This window comes from Equus caballus, chromosome 23 (genome assembly GCF_041296265.1).
Source record: "Equus caballus isolate H_3958 breed thoroughbred chromosome 23, TB-T2T, whole genome shotgun sequence".
NCBI lineage: Eukaryota > Metazoa > Chordata > Mammalia > Perissodactyla > Equidae > Equus > Equus caballus.
In genome coordinates, this window is record NC_091706.1 from 25,914,180 (window position 1) to 25,938,804 (window position 24,625).

At 39.2% G+C, this 24,625-nt stretch overlaps 1 long non-coding RNA gene across 1 annotated transcript in view; it reads right to left on the reverse strand.

Moving 5' to 3' along the window:
• Positions 1 to 24,625, reverse strand: part of LOC138920303 (uncharacterized) — a 73,172-nt gene that overhangs the window by 22,004 nt on the left and 26,543 nt on the right. Inside the window, exons 2-3 of the long non-coding RNA XR_011431211.1 lie at positions 22,542 to 22,836; positions 1,680 to 1,725 (exon numbers count right to left, since the gene is read on the reverse strand). This is a non-coding gene — a long non-coding RNA (uncharacterized lncRNA). The remainder of the gene's footprint in view (positions 1 to 1,679; positions 1,726 to 22,541; positions 22,837 to 24,625) is intronic.

Sequence of the window (24,625 nt, forward strand, 5' to 3'; positions counted from 1 at the left end):
TGACTTGTCCATCGGGTTGTCTGAGAATTTTCTTCTTAATTCTATTGGAGCACATACTTGTGATCTCTTTCCCTTGATTATGAACATGTCAAGGGATAAGATCACATATTTAAGATTTTTTTCACCTCTCCAGTGACTGCTATATAATGTGGGTATCCAATAAATATCTGTCAAATAGTGCCCGAAGCCTTCTTCATCCCTAACCTTTTTAATACCATTATTTTTTCCTTAAGTAAAAATCATTTGCTTGGAGACATTATCCAGGGATCTTTAATAGAAATACCAAATTTCAGCCAGACGGAATTTACACTCCAAGGGATGCTATTTGATAATTTTTCTCCCTTGGATCGTTTAGAGTTCCTGTGGCCAAATGTCCTGATAACCTTCCAGTTACCAACGCTGCAGCACGGCAGTTCTCAAAGTGTGTTCCAGGGACCACTGAGGGCCCTGAGACCCAGAAGTCTGTGAGGTCAAAACTATTTTCAGAGTAATACTAGGAACTTAGTTGCCTTTTCACTCTTATTCTCTCATGAGTGTCCAGTGAAGCCTTCTAGAGGCTACCTGACACAGGATGATGTCAATCCACAGCTAACAGAATGTGTGCTTGGGTACGCTTGAGTTTTAAAAATTTCTCAGTTTTCACTTCTAATTCAATAAATATTGACAGCTATGCTCCTGCATAAAGAAAATCTCTTTGGCCTCTTCAATGAGTTTTTAAGACTATAGAAAGGTCCCCAAATCAAAAAGTTTGAGAAACCCTGCTCTAGCCATATGCTGACCTACAGCGAACGCTAGGGTGCTAATAAGAATGGCACATAGAACAGAATCAAAATTCTAAAGACTGCATGTACAGTTTCACTGCTTATTTTTAGTGTTGTAGTATTTCCTGAAATACATTTTTATCATATTTGAACGATGTTGCTAAAAATCTACTTTCAGGAAAGCGATTGTGCCCCAGGATGTTGTGCTTTTATAGAGGATTACAAACTACCCCATGATTAGTTCCAGTGTCTGCCCAGGTATTAAAGTTAAATTGGCTTCTCTACAAGTATAAGATGTGTCTGTTATAAAAAATAAGGATGCATGCACATTTTCTTTATTCAGGCTCTTAGAGAATTCAGTAATAGTAGATAGCAGTTCTTTCTTTCTTTTATTATACTAGTTCCTAAACTAGTGTCTGTAATATGTAATATCTGTTTATGCAACAGAGAAAACTTTATAATTTCCAAAGTTTTCTTTCATTTAGGCTAAATGTACAGACTTTTCTCAAGGTTATATCCATTTCAACCAGCTGCTTCAGAGTCTACAATTGTGCACATTTGAAAGTGAATTATCCCGTCCTTGTGTTCTTATGCTTTGCTAAATGTAGTAACAAGAATGAATATGTGAAAAACTATCTATTCTAGGATGAACACGTATGCTTTCTTTCTAATAATCCAGATTAAAAATTTGTGATTTTTCTTATGTAATGTCTTCTTTCACTAAGGCATACACAGAAAGAAGTGCTAAGAAAGATTCCTACTTATTTCTACTTTCTAAAAATATCATGCATGCATTCATGTTGGCTAATCTTTCTGCAAGTAGTTTCAGATAGATTACTTCATAACATTTTAACTGTAATAAAAATCCTTTATGAATTTTTACTGATATTAAACTCATATGAGACATAAAATGCTTACCAAGGAGTGTTTGTTTCCTTTCCAAGTGATCCATTATAAACTTGGCCTACATCAAAAGATAATGTGACAGAATTCAACAAAAATAATGAATAATTAGAAAACCAATGTTTGATATCTTCTGGGATTTGGGGGAGCCATCAAAAACCTGTGTATTGATTCCAGCACAAAAGTAAGAAAATTAATTTCCTCCCACCACCTAGCATTCTCACGGAAATATCTAACTTTTGAAGATGCAGCTAGATAGGGTAGGAAAAACATCTAAAAATCTGAAACCACGTTGAGATAAGTCTTGTCAAGTCTGAGCCTTCCAGGATTACACCTAATTCTCAAGCTCATTGCCGTGGTATACTCTTTCACACATAGCTGCCCTTTAGGGCTCTGCCCAACCCCATATAGACACCCTGTTGTTTCTCACATTTTCTTGTAATTTGGAGAGATAAATGGTGCCAGCTGGCTCCTGTTTAACTCAAGGCAAGATGATATTCAGCTCTTCAAGAACTTGGTACACACCTCAGAAAACTTGCCAGGAGAAATGAGGAGTGATGGGTGTGTGTATTCTATCAGGGAGGGAGGAAGTGTAGAGCAAGAAATACCTGAATCGAGTTGCTGTACTAACATTTTTTGGGGATTTAGTAGCCAGATTAGCAATAATGCTTATAAATCCTAAGCGAAGCATATGGAGATGGACTGAAGTTCAATATATAAATGTGAAAAACAAATATCTAGCATATTTGGGAAAATTTTACATCAATTTTACCTGATTAAATCACTGATTTTCTCAGCTGGACAGATCAATTGGGGAAAGAAGGTGGTAGAGAGCTGTAAGTATGGTAAATCTTTCAATTGCTTTTCTCATAGGAAAATCTATGTTGAAATAAATGAGGATATGTGCAGTCGAATATCAACAAATAATAGCTGACTTCTTGAGTGCTTAATATGTGCCAAGCACTCTTCTGAGGGGTTTGTGTGGAGTAACTAAATCTCACAAACACTCAAAGTGGGAGTAACTATAATTATCCCCATTTCACAAATGAAATGAAGAAATTGAGGCAAAGAGAGTTTTAGTCCTTTTCCAGAGAGTAAAGATAGCAAGTGGCAGCACTGGATTTGAACCCAGGAAATCTTGCTCCAGAAATAATACCCTTAATCACTTCCTATTGTCTCAAGACCATATATAATGTCAAGATAAATTTCTTTTGCAACTTTCTTATAATGTGTTTTATATTCTATAATTTCATATGTTTGAATACTTATTAGTTTTAAATATTCTTTATTGTTCTCATTTTCATCACTCGGATCCTCTTCCTTCTTGTGTTGAACAAATCAAGAGAATAAGCCATGTAAAAAATTCCACAGGAAACTCACAGACTAACTTGTATACAATTGTGGCTAGGAATCCATTTTGTAGTGATTAAATCCGAGCTTAGCTCTCAACACCATTAAACAAGTGTTCTATTATGTCTTCATTCACACGTGTTTTTAAAATTAACATTTAAAAAGTAAAGTTAACGAGTGACGTCAGTGACATGGCAGAGTGAGCTCACCCGGGACCCTCTCCCCTCCAAATTACAACCAAAAAGAGCAACTGCTTTCCAACCAAAAAAAATCCTAATAACAGAAATCGTCAGAGACCCACAGCAGCCAAATGACAGAGGGCGAAGAGGCTGGAGCCACCCAGGGAGGAGGTGGAATGGGGTAAGAGAAAACTTCGCTCCCTCTCCTAGAGACTAGGATCACTGCCTCGTGTGAGGGAAGAAGCAGCAGAGGGGCCACGCGTCTGCAGGATCTTCCAGGATTCCCAAAGACCCTGCAGTGGAAACCCTCTAATGGGGGAAAGCTCTTCTGTGGGGGGACCCCATCAAGCCAGAGCCCCGGGAGACCAGAGAGCAAGAGTTGAACAGAATCCAGATGTTCACGTGAGAGAAGGTTCCCCTCCTCCCCCAACCCACACTTCATGCTGCCATCGCAGCTGAAGGTGGATGGCTCAGAACATGTGGCTCTCAACCCCCATCTACTGACATAGGCTGTAACTGCAACCAAATAATAGCATCATGCACAAAAACCGCTCCTATACCACCCAGCAATTTATAAAAGTTCCAGTCCAAAAAGGAAAACAATAAAAACACAGAAGTATGTCCTGAGGACTTGGAAATAGGTAAACTAAGTGAAAATGAGCTCAGAATAGCTATCATCAAAAAACTCAATGAGGTAAAGGGAAATATAGAGAAACAAGTCAACGAGTTCTGGAGTTACTTCACAAAAGAGATTGAAACTGTAAAGAAGAATCAATCAGAAATACTAGAGATGAAAAATACAATGGATCAGATAAAACAGAATATGGATTCCCTGAATGCCTGTGTAGACACCATAGAAGAGCAAATTAGCATAATCGAAGATAGACAGGCTGAATGACTCCAGACAGAGGAAGAAAGAGAACTAAGAATTAAAAAAACTGAAGAAAATCTCTGAGAAATAGCTGACTCAAGGAGAAAATGCAGCTTAAGAATCATCGGAATTCCTGAGGGCATGGAAAAGGAAAATGGAGCAGAAAACGTGCTCAATGAAGTAATAGAAGAGAACTTCCCAAATCTAGGGATTGAGAGAGAAATGTGTGTGGAGGAAGCTTTCAAATCTCCTAGATTTGTCAATGTAAAAAGACCTACTGCAAGGCATATAGTAACAAAAATGGCAAAAATGAATTACAAAGAAAGAATACTCAAGGCAGCAAGGCAGAAGAAAATAACCTACAAAGGAACCTCTATCAGACTTTCAGTGGATTTCTCTACAGAAACCTTACAAGCTAGGAGAGATCGGAATGACATATTCAAAACTTTAAAGGATAAACATCTTCAGCCAAGAATACTCTATCCAGCAAAAATATCCTTCAGATATGAGGGAGAAATTAAATCTTTTCCAGACCAACAAAAGCTAAGGGACTTTGTTCCCACAAGACCTCCACTACAAGAAATCCTCAAGAAGGCTCTCATACCTGAAAAAAGAACAAAAAGGAGAAAGGAGTCACAAAACACAGAGTAGGGAGACAAACAGAATCAGAATAGGACAGCAAATATGCAACTATAGCATTAGGATAAAGGGAAAGAAATCACCAAAGCAAAGGCAATCTTATCACTCTAACCACAAACTGACAACACAAGTTGGAATAAGAGATGAAAATAATAATTTAGGAGGGGAGAAGGAAAGGGACTGAATCAGTCTAGGCTAAGGAAGTAAGAGACCACCCGAAAATGGACTATGTTATACACAAGACTCTGAATACAAACTTCAGGGTAGCCACTAAACTAAAAAACAGAACAGAGACACAAAACATAAATAAGGAGAAATATAAGAAACCCAGCATAAGAAATTGCAGAAGTCAATGGGTAGGCTAAAACACACAGGACGAGAAACAAAGGAAACACAGGAAAATTGGAAAATGAGCAGCAGAATGACAGCATGAAGCCCTCATGCATCAATACTCACCCTCAATGTAAACGGATTGAACTCTCCAATAAAAAGACACAGAGTGGCAAAATGGATTAAAGAACAAGATCCAACAATTTGTTGCCTCCAGAAAACACACCTCAGCTCCAAGGACAAACACAGGCTCAGAGTGAAATGGTGGAAGACAATACTCCAAGCAAATAGCAAACAAAAGAAAGCAGGTGTCACAATACTTATATCAGACAAAACAGACTTCAAGATAAGACAGGTAAAGAGAGACATAGAGGGATAATATATAATGATCAAAGGGACACTTCATCAAGAAGAAATAATGCTTATAAATATCTATGCACCCAACACAGGAGCACCAAAGTTCATAAAGCAACTATTAACTAACCTAAAAGAAGATATCAAAAATAACACAATAATAGTAGGAGACCTCAACTCCCCACTTGCATCAGTGGACAGATCATCCAGACAGAAAATCAACAAAGAAACAGTGGAGCTAAATGAAAAGCTAAAACAGTTGGACTTAATAGACATATATAGAACACCCCATCCAAAAACAGCAGAATACACATTCTTCTCAAGTGTGCATGGAACATTCTCAAGGATAGACCATATGCTGGGAAACAAGGCAAGCCTCTACAAATTTTAAAAAATTGAAATAATAACAAGCATCTTCTCCAATCATAATGCTATAAAGCTAGAAATTAATTACAAGAAAAAAGCTGAGAAAGGCACAAGGATGTGGAGACTAAACAATATGCTATTGAACAAGCAATGGATCATTGAAGAAATTAAAGAAGAAATCAAAAAATACCTGGAGACAAATGAAAATGATAACATGCCATACCAATTCATATGGGATACAGCAAAAGCTGTATTAAGAGGAAAATTCATCGCAATACAGGCATATCTTAACAAACAAGAAAAATCCCAAATAAGCAATTTTAAACTACACGTAACTAAATTAGAGAAAGAAGAACAAACAAAGCCCACACTCAGCAGAAGGAGAGAAATAATAAAAATCAGAACAGAAATAAATGCTATTGAAATAAAAAAGGCAGTAGAAAGGATCAATGAAACAAAGAGCTGGCTCTTTGAGAAAATAAATAAAATTGACAAACCCCTAGCCAGACTTACAAAGAAAAAAAGAGAGAAATCTCAAATAAACAAAATCAGAAAGAAAGAGGAGAAATAACAACAGACTCCCCAGAAATACAATGGATTATAAGAGAATACTATGAAAAACTATATGACAACAAAATGGATAACCTAGAGGAAATGGATAAATTCTTGGACTCCTACAATCTCCCAAAGCTTAGTTAAGAAGAAGCAGACAATTTGAACAGACCAATCACAAGGAAAGAGATTGAAACAGCAATCAAAAGCATCCCAAAGAATAAAACCCCAGGAACAGATGGCTTTCCTCGGGAATTCTACCAAACTTTCAGAGAGGATTTAATACCTACCCTTTTCGAGCTATTCCAAAAAATTAGGGAAGATGGAACACTTCCTAACATATTCTATGAGGCCAACATCACACTGATACCAAAACCTGACAAGGACAGCACAAAAAAGGAGAACTACAGGCCAATATCGCTGATGAACATAGATGCAAAAATTCTCAACAAAATTTTGGCAACCCAAATTCAGCAATTCATCAAAAGGATCATACGTCATGATCAAGTGGGATTCATACCAAGGACACAGGGATGGTTCAACATCTGCAAATCAATTAATGTGATACACCACATCAACAAACTGAGGAATAAAAACCACATGATCATCTCAACAGATGCAGAGGAAGCATTTGACAAGATCCAACAGCCATTTATGATAAAAACTCTGAACAAAATGGGGATAGAAGGGAACTACTTCAACATAATAAAGACCATATATGACAAACCCACAGCCAACATCATACTCAATGGGCAAAAACTGAGCATCATCCCTCTGAAAACAGGAATGAGACAAGGATGCCTTCTATCGCCACTCTTATTTAACATAGTACTGGAGGTTTTGGCCAGAGCAATTAGGCAAGAAAAATGAACGAAAGGAATCCAAATAGGGAGGGGAGAAGTGAAACTCTCGCTGTTTTGCAGACAACATGATCTTATATATAGAAAACCCCAAAGAATATATTGGAAAACTTTTAGAAGTAATCAACAACAAAGTTGTTGGGTATAACAGCAACAGCAAAGTTGCAGGGTATAAAATCAATTTACATAAATCAGTAGCTTTTCTACTCTCTAATAACGAACTAACAGAAAAAGAACTCAAGAACACAATATCACTCACACTCGCAACAAAAAGAATAAAATACCTCAGGGTGAATTTAAGGAAGTGAAACACCTATACAATGAAAATTACAAGGCTTTTCTGAAAGAAATGGATGACAACATAACGAGATGGAAAGACATTCCATGTACATGGATTGGAAGAATAAACATAATTAAAATGTCCATTCTACCTAAAGCAATCTACAGATTCAACACCATCCCAATCAGAATCCCAATGACATTCTTTACAGAAATAGAACAAGGAATCCTAGAATTCATATGGGGTGACAAAAGACCCCAAATTGCTAAAGCAATCCTGAGAAAAAAGAACAAAGCTGGAGGCATCACAATCCCTGACTTCAAAACATACTACAAAGCTACAGTAATCAAAACAACATGGTACTGGTACAAAAACAGGTACACAGATCAATGGAACAGAATTGAAAGCCCAGAAATGAAACCATACATCTATGGACACCTTATCTTCCACAAAGAAGCTGAGGGCATACAATGGAGAAAAGAAAGCCTTTTCAACAAATGGTGCTGGGAAAACTGGAAAGCCACATGTAGAAAAATGAAAATTGACCATTCTTTTTCACCATTCACCAAAATAAACTCAAAATGGATCAGAGACCTAAAGGTGAGACCTGAAACCATAAGGCTTCTAGAAGAAAACGTAGGCAGTACACTCTTTGACATCAGTATTAAAAGGACCTTTTTGACACCATGTCTTCTCACACAAGGGAAACAATAGAAAGAATAAACAAATGGGACTTTGTCAGACTAATGAGCTTCTTCAAAGCAAAGGAAAACAGGATTGAAACAAAAAAACAACCCACTAACTGGGAAAAAATATTTGCAAGTCATACATCCGACAAAGGGTTAATCTCCATAATATGTAAAGAACTCACACAACTCAACAACAAAAAATCAAACAACTCAATTAAAAAATGGGCAGGAGGCATGAACAGACATTTCTCCAAAGAAGATATACAGATGGCCAATAGGCACATGAAAAGATGTTCATCATTGCTGATCATCAGGGAAATGCAAATCAAAACTACACTAAGATATCACCTTACACCTATTAGAATGACAAAACTAACTAAAACAAATAGTAACAAATGTTGGAGAGATTGTGGAGAAAAAGGAACGCTCATACACTGCTGGTGGGAATGCAAACTGGTGCAGCCACTATGGAAAACAGTATGGAGAGTCCTCAAAAAATTAAAAATAGAACTACCATACGACCCAGCTATCCCACTACTGGGTATCTATCCAAAGAGCTTGAAGTCAGCAATTCCAAAAGTTCCATGCACCCCAATGTTCATTGCAGCACTATTTACAATAACCAAGAAATAGAAGCAACCTAAGTGTCCATCAACAGATGATTGGATAAAGACGTGGTATATATATACAATGGAATAGTACCCAGCCATAAAAAAGAACAAAATCGTCCCATTCACAACAACGTGGATGGACCTTGAGGGAACTATGTTAAGTGAAATAAGCCAGATAGAGAAGGACAATCCCTGTGTGACTCCACTTATATAAGGAATTTAAAAATGTAGACAAACAGAACAGATTAGTGGTTACCAGGGTAAAAGGTGGGGTGGGGGGTGGGCACAAAGGGTGAAGGGGTGCACCTACAACACAACTGACAGAGAATAATGTACAGCTGAAATTTCAAAAGGTTGTAACCTATCGTTAACTCAATCAAAATAAATAAATAAATAAAAAGTAAAGTTGACTTTAGTTTTTCCTAATTATAAAAATATTGCATGTTTATTGCAAAATTCATAGAAAATACTTAAGTGGGAGGAAGAGATCCCATCCTGAAAAAGCAGCCTCCGCTACTATTTGTTGGTGTCTACAAAGAAATGTCTAAGAATGAAGACTGGTCAACAGCAGGTTGAAGAATGAGCTCAATGCTACTGGAAGCAGAGCCTGAGAAGGCAGGAGAACACTTAGCCCATTTGTAGGTTACATAGTGTCCATGGGGGGCTGGTAAACTGATCTCGGGGTGTCGGGAGAATCCTGATTTCTAGTGATTGCTAATTTCCAATGGTGTGAATACTTCCACCATGGCCGATTTCAAGACATCAACATACTGAATGTGGAGTTAGGCTAGAGGCACACATCAGCTCTTGAAAACCAGTACGAGCCAGACCCAGTACAACATGGATAGTGTTCTCTAAGATTCTTGATAACTCAACTGTCTGGGACTCTTTTAGCCAAGATGTTATAGCTCACATCTCCTGATGAAGTTCTTTTCCTTCTCTTCTCACCAGGACCACTGCAGTGTCCTCAAAATTGGTTCACCAACATAAATCTTGTCCTCTTCCTATTTGTCCTTCACAAGGCAATCACAGTGAACTTTTAAATACGCAAACCTGAACATGCCATTTTTCTTGCTTAAACAAACGCAATGGCTTCTATGGTAAGCTGAATAATGGCCCCCATTGTCTTCATCCTAATGATCAGAGACTGTGAATATTGTCTTATAGGCAAAAGGGACTTGCAAACGTGACTGAGTAAGGATCTTGAGATGGGTAGACTATCCCGGATTATCTGGGTGGGCCTGAGGTAATCACAATGGTCCTTATAAAAGAGATTCAGGAGAGTTTGGGGTCAGAGCAGAAGGTGATGCGATGACAGAAGGAGAGATTGGGGTGATGCACTTTGCAGATGGAAGAAGAGACACAAGCCAAGGAATACAGGCAGCCACTAGAACAAGAAAATGCAAGGAAACGTTCTTTCCTTCCAAGGGATTCTCCTCTCAGAGCCTCCAGAAAGAACCAGACCGGCCACCACCTTGATCCTAGCCCCGTGAAACTGGCTTTGGACTTCTGACCTCCAAAACTACAAGACACTAAATTTGGATTTAGGCCACTAAGTTTCTGGTAATTTTTTACAGTACCAAAGAAAACGAACACAGTGCTCCTTCCTGGGAGGGAAGACAGAATCCTTTCAAATAGCCTGTGCTCCCCATATAGTTTTTCCTGTACAAACCCTCCCATATCAACTCATAACACATGCTCTTGTGTTCTTTCTGCTCCAGTCCCACTGTATTTGTTTCAGTCCACCGTATTCTCCACGCCTGGCTGTCACAGGGCTTTTTCCTATGCTGTTACTTCTGCCTTGGAACCTCTTTCCTTTAATTTATTTTCCTAATTAGTTAATTTCTAATCTTTGTCTATTCAAGCATCACTTCCTCAGAAGGCATTTTCTCAACTGAGTGGGTCAAACCTCTGTCTGTGTACATATATGATAGAAACACACACACACACACACATGCACTCACACACACATGCACTCACACACACCCCTAAGAGTATCTCTCTCCTTCACTGTATTTATAGCAATTGGAATTTTACATGTGTTTGTATGATTTTTTATTAATTGCCTTCACCTGCACTGGGGAGGGTCCACACTAGTTCTTACCTTTGTATCCTAGGGGCCTGACACGTAAGAGACACTTAATAAATGTTTGATATGTGACTGAATATTTCCCAGCTCATTCCTCTCTAACAACTGTGGTCAATACGCTCTCTGTTCTTTTATCATGCATCCAACCAACATTTACCAAGAGTCAGCTTTACACAAAGCCCTGATCTCATACATTCACACAGTTTCTTAAGAAATTGTAGATTTCTTTTGCAATAATAAATAAATAGTAAAGCAACTAATATCTACTGGGAATTTACTTTGTCAAGCACCACAATAAGTGCTTTAAGTATACAAGTTCATCCTACCCTTGTAAGATGAGTATATTACAATTATTTTCACATCAGAAAAAAATAGTCCTTAAAGCATTTACATAACTTCCAATAGACCATATGGCTAGAACCAAATTTAGTATGGAGATCTGGCTGACTAAACCTTTCTTTCTTAGCACAATATTATCGTTTGTCCTTTCAAGGCCCTGTACTTGTTTACAGGAATTATTTATATATTTGTGCTTATTCATTAGTGTATTCTCTTTTAGCCCATTCTCATTCTCTCTCTTTTTTCTTTTTCACTCAGCATTCTGTTTTTAAGAACCATCCATGTTGTTGGAATACACACAGTTTATTGATTCTGTTGCCACATTTTATTCAGCATTATATATTTATCATAATCTTACAATGCCAGAGAGGGCTGGTTCTTTTCCAATATCCACTCCTCCTTCTTCCTTTAGTAGTAGTGGACAGCTGAGAACATGGCTATCCAGCTAGAAACTACATTTCCCAGATTCCTTGAAGCTAGATGTGGCCACGTGACTTATATTCTGAATAATGACATATGAGTGTCAGTAATTTGTCCTTTCCCTTTTCCCTACCCTCTTTCCTTTCCCTCTTCCCACTGGCTGAAGCCAGAGCAATTATTTTAGACCACAAGGCAGAATAAGTCTTGAGATGGCCAAGAATCAAAATAAAAGGAATATTTGCCATAAACACTATGGAGCTGCCATATTAGCCTTGGAGTACTGAGACTCAGATGTCTATAAAATGGACATATATGTATATATATATAAGATACATTCTGTCTTGTTTAAGCCTCTATTATGTTGTCTTTTCTTAGCTCAGTTGTACTGGTATTCAAACCAATACATTTATTCAGTCCTCAGGTGAGAGACATTGAATTTGCTCCACTCCACCACGATACTAACAACACTGTATAACATCTTCATACATTCTCCTTATGAATCTATATGAGACTCTATCTAAGCTAGGTACCCAAGAGTAGGAGTCACGGCTTATAAGAATACTTAACTTGACTAAAAACTGCCCGATTTCTCTTCAGAATGACATTTTGTTCTTAATCATTAGTCTATGCTTCCTCCCTCTGAAATACCCCCTCAACTCAACTCTTTTATTTTCTTTCAATGTACAATGTTAGTAATCCCAACCACTGTTTAGTTTAAGCTCTATCAGGGCACAGGAAAGGAGGAGAGAGTAAAGTTTGTGGGAACACATGAAGAAGCGATAATTTTCAAAGATTGGACATAATTTTTAACAACTGCAAGACAATCAAAGAGACATTGGTTTCTGAGAGTAAATTCAGGTTATAAAATTATAAAGAATTATAAAATTAGCCTGTTCTGATAATAAATAGCATACTCATATTACATATTCCTTCATTATAAGATGCAAATCTGAAGTCCAGGCTACTGGATAACATTTCCCCACTAACCAAATGAGACTCATTTGCTTTGATTGTCTTGGGTTGTTAAAAACTATGCTCAGGGGCCAGCCCAGTGGTGCAGCGGTTAAGTTCACACATTTCACTTCAGCGTCTGGGGTTCGTGGGTTCGGATCCTGGGTGCATACCTATATACTTCTTGGCACGCCATGCTGCGGCAGGAGTCCCACATATAAAGTAGATGGGCAAGGATGTTAGCTCAGGGCCAGTTTTCCTCAGCAAAAGGAGGAGGATTGGTAGCGGATGTTAGCTTGGGGCTAATCTTCCTCAAAAAAAATAAACAAATAAAACTATGGCCAGTCTCCACCAAGAAGATTTTACTCTATGAAACATCACATACGATGAAGATTTGTGGTCTTGGGATCAGACTGAAGAGCTACCCCTGCCTTTGCTACTAAGTGGACAGAGGAACTTAGATAAGTCCCTCCCATCACTAGCCTTTATTTCTCTCCCCTATTCATAACAGAAGCAGACCCAAAAGATCTCTATGCACATATTCATGAATGCTTCACATTAAAAAATAAAATGACCTAAGTGTTCACTAAATCCCAAACACTGTGCTAAGTGCTGGCTATGCCAGGATTAATTTGATATAGCCTCTCCCCTAAATGGTCTTATCATCTAGGGATCAATATAGTAAAATGAACAAGTAATTCAGTACAGCATTGTGTCAGGTATTTCTTGTTCCTCCTCATTTTCCTATAAGCCTCACCTGAGCTCTGATTCAAGCCATGGCCGGGCAAAGAGTTCTATGTAGATCTGTTGTTGAGATCATAGAAATGTGGATTCTGTGTTTCATATTAGTGATCACCTCAGGTCATCCAGTGCAGAGAAGTCATTAATCAGGTACACAGGATAACTCTAGAGTCATCATACATAATACCAGCTTAAAATAAGGGACCTATTTTATGGCAAAGAAGGTGAGCTATTGGGCACATGATCGCAGGATCCACTAATCCAGCTGTACGCTACATCATCAGAAGGAGCTAACCTATAATAAAATGATGACTAAGGTGCCGGCTTGATAAGAATAGTCTGCAATGTTGGTTCTGTCTTCCAGATGCAGCACAGCTTGAGGCCAATGGCCAATATCCAGCACTCTGGCCCCAAAGGCTAGGCTACATGAATCCAGGAATCAAGGGATAGAGGTTGCCTATTTCGCTGTTGCTCTCAGTCACTTGAGGAATTGCTGCTTCCTGTCCCCACACCTTAGGATCTTCTCAATTAGTCACCATAGGTCCCAGGGAAGGAAGGCTTCCACCAGAAGATAAGGTAAGCATTCCATTGAACCTGAAGTGGCAACTACCACCTGGTCACTTCAAGGAACTCATGCTGGTAGATCAGCTGTCAAAAACAGAACAAAAACAACAACAACAAAAGGAGTTACTCTTGGGTGTAGTTGACACAGACTGTCATGAAGAGTGAGGGTTGCTGCTACAAAACAGGGGCTGACAGAGCATGTCTGGAACTCTTCACAGGGGTATTTCTTGTTTCCATTCCTGGTAGTGGCAATGAGCAATGATTACAGCAAATAAAGTCAAACAATGGCAAAGAATCTAAATGCTCAAACACTTTGGGAATGAAAGTCTGCCTCACCCCACCAGACAAATAACTCAGGCCAGATGAAGCGAGGGAATCTAGGATGGGTAATTGAGGATGGAGATAGTTGAATATCACTGATGGGCTTGGGATGATTTACAGCTGTAGAAACTGGGACTTGTTCCACTAATGCTTGTGTGTAAAGTATTTGCAGAGATTGAAGACTCACAGGCAGATTTGACTTAATGTAAGCATGAATGAGTACGAGCAGTGTAAAGGTTGGACTGTTTCAAACGCCTCTTTACCCTACCTCCTCACTTTGGCCTCCCCTTTGCTTCCAGCCACAGCTTCACTGAACAGTTACATGTGAATTTCAACGAACAATGCAATGACAGCATCTTGCTGTTACTTGGTAAGAGTGATGTGCATCCTAAGAATAGGGAGCAGAAGCCAATGTATATCTGCATTTCCCTTTCAATACTTAAGTGGAAGCTCTGAAAAACACTCTATAACCTTCTCAGAAAATACAGGGAAAATTGATCCCCGAGTGTTCACCATGGTTGTCAACTTGATTGTGCATACTTATGTTGACTTTTCCCTCTTCCTTGTTCTACTCTCTCCATTCCCTCACTCCAACTTCTGGGGATCATCTCCAGCACACAAGTTCTTGGCTCAGGCTTTGCTTTTGGAGACAACTCAAGCTAATTGATGAAAGTGTATATAACGAAGGGTCCCAACAGCCCTTATCACTATCTTGGTAATTGTGATCGCCTGTATGACTGGTGATAGAATGGACGTTTGCTGCCAGTGTGTTTAATGACTGTTTTCCTAGTGCCTAGAAGCTACCTAAAAAATATTAGTTGAATGAAAGAGTGAATAAATGCATAAATGAATCCTCAGTTTGGAGATAATAACACTCTAAGGAAGAAATACCTCAACAGTTCATGCAGCAGATGAAGCCTTAGATAATCTGGTATGAAAACAATGTCATGAGTCTTGATCCTCCTAGAAGGGGCCAGAGAAATAGCCAAAGCCAGAGTATATGGACTTCAAAGGGCTAGATGGATAAGGCCAAGGGGTTGCTCAGACATGAATTGTATGGAAAGACCACTGAAGACCCGATGAGAAAACAGATCCTCAGGGACACCTGTGTGAACTGAACCACCTGCCCTGATGCTTGGTAAAAAGTCAGTAATCAGAAGTTAGACCCGAATCCAGCAGAATTGGCCATCCATTTGAAAAAAGTGCTCTTTCCTTTGTCTCAGTTTTCTCATCTGTCAAATTGGGAAGTGAGGAAAATTAGACAAAGATTAGAATAGCTCTTAGAAAAGCATCTGGAACATGAGATGATATGTGAGGGTTTGTTAAGTGAAATAAAACATATCTCATTATATCCAAGATATTTGACCCATTCTGTGTGTAATACAATTATTTTAAAAAGGCAATCTAAATTTTATTAGGCAATACAATGAAAGGACCATTTAACTAATTCTTACTTTGCCTCATTCTATTGAGGCAAATAATTATTGTAGTTAAAAAGTTTGCAGGGGCCAGCTCCGTGGCCGAGTGGTTAAGTTAAGTTCGCGCGCTCCGCTGCGGCGGCCCAGGGTTCAGATCCTGGGTGCGGACATGGCACTGCTCTTCAGGTCACGTTGAGGCAGCGTCGCACATCCCACAACTAGAAGGACCTGCAACTAAGATATACAACTGTGTACAGGGAGGGTTTGGGGAGATAAAGCAGGAAAAAAAAAAAAGATTGGCAACAGTTGTTAGCCCAGGTGCCAATCTTTAAAAAAAAAAAAGTTTGCAAATAGTCAAAAAAGTGAGCTATTAATCTAATAACCTGATTTTTATAACATCTCAAACCTCCTAGTATTTAGGAAACAAAACAGTATTTCTGGTAAGTTTGCATTGGGAAGCTAATTGGTTCACACAACCTCCTCAGAGGATGTTTCCACCCCTTCAGGGGCTCAGCATCCCCAAGTTATCATTGAGATGCTAATGCTGGAAGCTAGAGAGGAGGGGATAAACTCCTTGTTAATCTGATCATGAGGCAGGCCTCTGTACCTCATGCCTGCAGTGTCACACACACAGAGCTCCAGTTGCAAATGGGTTCTAATCACTGGGCAATAGGCTGGCTGCTTCTGACTGAGCTTTGCTCAAAGGAGAAAGCCACGCTGGGAGAGAATTTTCATGCCATTAGTGGCCTGGGTTATAACTCAGTTGGAGGTGATCAAATAGACCTTTCTAGGACTGTGTGATAGCCTCCAACATCTTGGCCTCATGCCCAAAGACTTTTTTTTTAAACAATAAATAGGATTTGACTCTACCATAAAGCTTCACACCAGCACTTCCCCAAGGCCGTTCAGTGGTTATAAAAAGCTTCTGTAGGAAACCTCCTGTAATAAAAGTTGTGGAAAGTTCTGATTTTATAAATGAAAACAGGCAATTCCTGTCTCTCTCCATATGGAAGGCTCACCTCCTTTGAGCCCCACTTCCAAGGCCCACAGTGATCTGCCATTATCCTCTGTATGGAGGCAGATTTGCTCCTCCTTGCTCCAAATCCTTTCATTACTATTGTCTTGGAATGAATGTACATTTTTTTTTACATTATAACCTTTTTATACCCAGCTCCTGTATACCTTTCCAGCCTTCTCTTGCCAACCCTGCCTGCGACCATTCCTCTCCCACCCCTCCAGCAATCCTAACCAACTTGAGGGTTGTCTCAACTTGCCATGGCTTGACCTTTCTCCCTTCTGAGCCTTTGCACATCATGCTCCCTCTTCCTGGAATGTTCTTTCTTACAATCTCCCACCCCTCATGCTGAGCTCAGTTCTATTTATCACTTGAACTCAGGGAGAAGGGTCACTTAGGAAAAACCACCCAACTCCTACCTGAGTTCTGAAGTGTGAGTCTGAGCATTCAGGTCTCTCCCAACCCAGACAATGTATTAACTCTCTCTCAGCACAAAGGGGTGAATTCTGCTCCAAGCAGAACGTGTCCTCTTTGTAACTGTTTCACGACCAATACAATTGTGAAACCAAAGAAAAGTCTAGTGGTAGATGAACGTTAACTCTTCTAACACACATTCTGAACACCTGGACAACTGTTTTATTTTCCTGCTGAATCCTAAATAAACGTAACACTCAGGCTGATATTCAGCAAGTATGCACTGATATTGAACTACTCCACACCAGTTGGTAAAACCTGCTATCCTGGCCCTGAGTGTCATCCCCCACTGTTGCTTTGGCTGCCTTGACATCTCACTTCAGATACTTCCAAGAACTCTCCTATGGCTAAAGGGTGAAAGCCTGGCCCAGTGGGGGCCCTCCAGAATTCAGCGCCAGGGGCCCTGGAGATATCCATTCTAACTGGTTGGTGCCACATTCCTTGTTAAGATATCTTGAATCTCACTTCTGCAGATCAACAAATTTATTCAAGTTCTGAGGGTGCAATCCCAGGGATACTCTGTTGACAGGCATAATAACAATGCACAAGGAGATAAGCCTGGTCGTGACCAAAAACCAAATTTTCAGCTAGAAAAATATTCAATATAGCATCATGTCACGAGCCAAACGGATCCAAGAGTCACATTCGAACTACCCAGGAAAGGCAGCTCGGATTGGGAAAATGAATGTTTTAAATCTCACATCTGAAGTGGTTTAATTGAAATCATCAAACAGGATACATACCTTTCATCAGCAGAAACTTTTATTTACTGCAGCAGTTCACATGTGTAGGTGTTAAAGCACATTTTGGTTTAGTATTTAATAACTTGTCAAATGCATATTGAGCTTTTGTGAATTTAGATGCATCTGGCATACACAAGAGATAATAATTACAGAGAATTTACTATTGGGGCAGTCTCATCATGGGGCTTATTGGCATAATTAAGGATAGTGATGAAAAATAGAAGAGTTGGAGGCACGATGAGGTACAGAAAGATTGTAAAGACAACTTTAAGCCATACAATAACACTTCTGATTCTTGGAGATGTTTAATAGATAATGTTGCTTCCATTGTCATATTATTTGTGAAAAATAGAAAGAAATATGTGACAAATATACCAGAAATGAATAAAATGCAACAATAACACATACACACAGAGAAATGAGATGAGTTGATAAACAAACGTTCTAGAACCCACGTTTATTTAAATGGAATCTACACTGGCACTGGTGGGAGGGGAGCACAATTAGAGGAGTGTGTGAAAGGAAATTTTATCTCAGAACACTATTTTCTGAAAGTGGGGTCTTAGGAAAAAGAAGTCAATGGATTGGTGAAGAGAGGGTGGGACTTTCAGAGCCCAAGAGGACATGTCAATTCTCGGAAGAGTTACTGAGATGCTACTGTGCACCGGGCACTCTATTCTGCAGTGAGGGATAGTAGGATCGTGCAGCACGACCCTCAAAGAATCCTCAATTCTGTAGAGCAGACAAGGAAACACAAATCCTTATCATCTGTTCAGGCTGTAATGAGCGAGGCAATAGAGAGCTATGAAGACACACAGAAGTGAGTCATTCATTCAGAGTGAGAAATACTGGGCAGAAGGGACATTTTGAGTATTGATAGGAACAAATGAGAACGGGCCTTGCTAAGCAGAAAAGGCAATATGTGAGTCAGAGATGTAAAAGCATTTACTCAGAGTGATGGTGAACTAATCCGTCATATATAAAATCTATGCAAACTAGGGGAAGCTTAAAGAAAGCTTTTTTTTTTCTTTTTTCCCATATCATGAGAAAAAAATCAAGGTAAGTTTCAGAGTATTTCTACTATATATTAGAATTAGTGCCATCCAGAGACTAAGTAGTCTCTTTGGTCATAGTCCCTATGGCAGCACTTGCCTGGTGTATCCATCTTCGGGACATCCCCCTACCTTCAGAAGTGCATAGTGGGAACTGGAATCTACAGCACTGGGGCTGGATAGGCAAAGAATGGGATCAGGAGAAAAAGGTGGAGGTGCATCCTCTTCATAGCAAAGAAATCAGGATGGGAGAAGGGAACCCGGAGACTTGAGAGAGCTGGGCTCTGGCATCAGAGAAAGCATAGACTACACTGTCTGATACAGTAGGCACAGACCATATGTGGCTACTTAAATTTAAATTTAAATCAACTAAACTTGAATGAAATTAAAAAGTCACTTCTGTAGTCCACTAACCATATTTCAAGTGTTTGATAACTGCAGTGACTAGTGGCTGCCATACTGATGGGCTCAGATGTAGAACATTTCCATCATCGCAGAATGTTCTATTGGATGGTACTGGCTTAAAACTATGAGTAAAAGAGAAGAGAGTGTTAATAAAGAGATAAGTAGTGATAAAACTGAAAGCAAAACAACCTAAACAGAAATCTTGAAAGAAGTACTAAGATTATCAGACCTCGAGGATGGACAGAACACTAACTGAAGACCTTTTTCTCTTCTTCTAAACTATTGTCAAAGGAGAGATGAGACAAAGGCTAGTATGGAATCAGGAGCACATGACATTCTTGGCCACATCGATCCTGTGCCATAACAGAGGATGGACAAGGGACAAAAACAGGAAGGTGGCACTTCTCATTTCCTCCCCAGGCTAAATTAACTCTGTTTCCTAGCTGTGTGGTCTCAGCCAGACCACTAAAACTCTCAGAGTTCACTTTTTGACTCATAAACTTGTGATAATAACCTCACTTCACGCAAATGGTTTAAAAATCAAATGAGATAATGCCCATGAAAGTTCATTATAACCTGCATGGTTCTACATAAATTTATTGTAACTACTCATTCCAATATATTTTAGTTATTCTTTGGCATCTTTATTAACTTTTTACTTAGGTTATAAAAGAATTTGAGGGCTAAAATGCATTGCAAAGGACACAACCTATGCAAAATTGTGACTTTTACTTTTCCGATATCGTAGTTACTTTTTTCAATGTTTTGTAATCATTTCTTTCTCATTAGATTGTAAAGTGTTTGCGTGCAGAAACTCCAAGACAATTCCTCATTTCTGATAAGGCCAGGTCAATAATTTTCAGAATGTTCATGAAAACTACTTAATTTTAGTTTTAATAATTTAGTGATCCACTTAGTCAAACATTTCAGGGGTACTGCAGATTGGGTTCCTCAGGAAGCAGCCCTGAGGTGGAGATGAGCATGCAGGATGTGTATTAGGAAGTTCTTGTGGGGTGTACACTTGTAGAAGGAAGGGAGAGGAAATATGATTGGACCTAGGGCAAATATGAGCTGCTGCTGAGTTGCTGGCAAACCCCAGAGAGCCAGAATAACTCTTCAGATACGAGGTTAGGGAGTCTTGATGGCCCTGTGTTGATCAGTGTTTGCTTGTAGGCTCTCCCTTGATGAGGCATGACCTCAAGTGAAGCAGTGGTTTGCCACCAAGGCAATGCTCCAAAAGGCTGGCACCTGAGGGCCAACTTCTGGCAGCGCTCACAAATGCTGGGGGGCATAGCACTTCCTTCCTTATGGGTGATCTGGATGGTGCATTGGAGCATTCTCCCCAAGGGAGAAACAGAGGGAATGAAATACATAAAGAAGAAGGAGAAATTGCATTCAGAGATGTTGGAAGAAAATCAGAAGTAATAGTTCTGATTTCAGAATGCCAAAGAAATGCCAAAGAAAGTGAAGCCTCTAAGAAGAGTGAGTGGCAAAGGCATGAGATCAAACAGAGGTCAATAAGGCAAGAATCGGAAAGCATCAATTAGATTTGACGTTAATTGTTGACTTTAGCAAAAGCAGATGCAATAGAAAGGGGAGAATGGAAACTGGATGGCACCAGATGGAGGAGTAGATGCAAGATGCCTATTTTTTCAATGAGGTGAACTGTGAGAAGGAGAGAAATGGGATGGTAATTAGAGGTATTCATAACTTTAAAGGAGGCTTTATTTTATTGTTGTTTCATAGGAAAGCATATTTTATTGGCTAAAGGAAAGAGCCAATAGATCTTATCAATAGATAAGTTGAGGGTAAGGTGTGGAGGGTGCAGTGGAGGTGGGGAGTAGGGCAAAACTGATAGGACAAGGTACCTTAGGAAGACAGAATCTCAAAGACAGATAAATCTCATTCTCTGACATAGGATCCGAGAAGCCAAGAATGGGTGTGGAGAGAGGAATCTGTAGGGGCCAGGGCAAGGAAGGAAATGGGGGTTGTCCCTGCCTGATGACTTCTGCATTCTCTGAGAGTAAGGAGGTGGGGCAATCAATTCCAATAGACTGTGAACTGATGGGGTTAACTGATTGATTGAACACGGGCAGGATATATTTCTTTTTAATCTTTTTAAACAAAACTTCATTCAACCAACTTGATATTTTGGTAAGGACCAAAAGTGATTCTTGTAATAATTTACTCGAGCAAGCCAATTAGCTCTCCAAAAGAAGTAATGTAGCTCAGAAAGTTTGGAAGAGAAGACAGCACACCGAATGTGTCTCTTTAGGCCCGGCAAACAGTCTGTGAGAACGGCTGATCTGCGAATATTGGCCATTTTCACATCGGACCCAGAAAACTGAGGCTGAATCTCTCTTTGCCCCAGGATCACCATCACTTGTCAAAATGGAGGAAATGCATGGGCCAACTCTGCTAATGTCCATTATTTTATACATATAGACATAGCCAAAAATTTATTTGCATGGGGACTGCTATGTGATAAACAATGCTTTTAAAGAAGAAGACTGAAAGTAGACTCCAGATGTATCTCAGGAGTCTCCTAAATCATATATGTGCCTAGAGGTCATCAGGTCTTTCCAATTCCCCACTGACCTACCTCTAACTCATTCTCAAATTTACAGGAAATTGTTTTATCTCTCCACTTAAGAAAGGAAGAAAGCAAAGGAGGAAAAAAAAGGAGAGAGGGAAGAAGGGATGGAGGGAAGAAAGAAAGATAAGCCACAATTCAGGATAACATAACACTATATATTAGCATGAAAACAGCCTTCCTCTTCTCGCCTTTCATAGCCTCCCCCTACAGCTCCACCCCTCACCTACCCACCCCTGCCCCTGCAGCCACCAACACCCAGTGTTGACATAGTACCTTTAATGAGACGTATTTTTACATCTCCTGGCAACAGATCATTTGTATGCCTTCCCTTTTCAGTTAATTAAAATCATTAGATTTTCCCCCATTTTCTGATGGCGTTAAAGTAATAGATTGAACAGTAAAATGAATAAAAATGTCAAAACATTTCTAAAGTTAAAATCTCAGACCTTTCGATATTGTATTAATAGGTAACTCAAAGTATAACTTTGAAATTTGCCCAGAATTTTAAATAAAAATGAATGATGCTTTTAAAAAATGTGACTAATGGGAAAGATAAAACAATTCTTAATTTTTATTCTCAATCATTCTTTCTCTCTAGAGCCCCAAAACAAGCTACTTAAAATATAGCCATAGACTTTGAAACATTTGTATTTAATTCAGAAACTTACCTGTTACATACATTGCTGAATAATTTTTTTCAAGGAATCAATGTCGGTTAGTCTATTTTTAACCAAGTGCTTATACTTTAGATTTCTTTATTACGGAAACATTTGCTTCCACATAGATAAATGTTCCTCTTCTCTACTGTCAGTGACAGCAGGGAGCAGGCAAGAAGATGTGAAGATCACTCTTAAGAGAGTCTGTTCCTTTTCGACTTGGAATGTACGGCTGGTCTTTGTAGTATAAGCTTAATGCTTGATGTCTTCTTTTAGACTCAGGCAATCCCCTAGGAAGAACTTTCTTCTGGTTGGAAACAAAAACAAATGTTGCACTTGCTACTTAATATTATTATTTATTGCATAGTTCAAAACCTTTTGTCACCATAAATCATTTGCATTTTTGTTTTCAACTTCTAAAGCAACCCAAGTTTTAAATACTTTAGAACAGGTCTGAAAATTTTGATGGTTGTGCTGCAAAATCACCACATGGCAAGTACATTAACCAAAAGAGCAGAGAAAGAGAGGAAGGATGAGCATGGATGGTTTTCAAAATTGAGGAAAAGCCAACCAAATGAACACAGTGACATCTGTCTTTTTAAATCTTTGGATTTAAACGTCTCAAGAACTGTAGTTTCATTCTTCAAGAATTTTAGTTTTTTTGCAAAAATTCTGAACAAGATCATATTATGGACTGAATGTTTGTGTCTCCAAAAATTCATATGATGAAGCCCTAACCCCCAAGCAGCTGGTGTTAGGAACTGGGGCCTTTGGGAGGTAGTTAGGTTTAGATGAAGTCTTAATGTGGGATTAATGTCCTTATAAGAAGAAACCAGATAGCTTGCTCTCTCTCTCTCTCAACCTCTCTATCTCCACCATGTGATGATACATCTAGAAGGCACTTGCCTGCAAGCCAGGAAGAAGGCTTCACCAGTAACTGACCGTGCTGGGACCCTGATCTCAAACTTCCAGCCTCCAGAACTGTGAGAAATACATTTCTGTTGTTTAAGCCTCTCAGTGCATAGTATTTTGTTACAGCAGCCCGAGCTGACTAAGACAGGCCACCACTCACCAAGAAGAAGACTTCATTACTTCAGCATATAGTAAAAGTCACAAATGGTGTACATAGAATGACACCTTTAATGATACCAGATCTAATATTTTTTCTGTCCCGTTTTCTTTCCTCCAGGTTCTCATTGGTGCTATTTCTTTCCTTATACACATGTTTCCCTCACTTCTACATGACCTAATGCTACTCAACATCAAAGTCCAATAAAGGGTCTTCTCCTCTAAAGAGCCTTTCCTATACCCCCTTCCTTCTCCAAAGTTTCCTTGTCCTTTTTCTGTGCCTCTCACAGTGTATCTACTAAATGGCAACTTGAGTGTGGTAGGTAGTCTCTAAGATGGCTCCCATGATCCCCACTTCCTAGTATTCACACCCTTGTATAATCCCCTACCCTTGACTGAGGGCCACACTTTGTCGCTTGCTGCTATCAAATAGAATGAGGTGAAAGTGAGGAGTGTCACTTCTGAGATTAGGTTTAAAAAGAATGTGGCTTTCATCTTGCTCACTCTCCCTGGCTCTTTGGCTTGCTTGCTCCAATGGGAGCCAGCTGCCATGTTGTGAGCTGCTTATGGAGACACCCACCAGCCAAGGAACTCAGTCCAGTAAACTGTGAGGAACGGAATCCTGCCAATAACAATGTAAGCTGCATCTAGACCCTTTCCTTACAAAAATTGTGAGATAATAAATATTTGTTCTTTTAAACTATTATATTTTGGGATAATTTGATATATAGCCATAGATAACTAAAACATAGAGCTGGGCATACTAATAGAAAATTATCACTTTTTTTTTTTTAGTATTGTCATTTTTTAATCCAGATGTCTTTTGCTCACTATTGGATTGTAGGCATCTTGAAAAGAGGGTTCTTCTTTGATGAAATGAAAAGTCTCAACAGGAGACTGTTCACAATGATCACAAAATTCCCTCCTTCACCCAGCCCATCAAAGTAAATCCTGAAGTTGCCAGCTCAATTTTCTCTCTTCTCACCTTCTCCTCCAACCATCTTTATTCCACATCCATTATCCAAAAA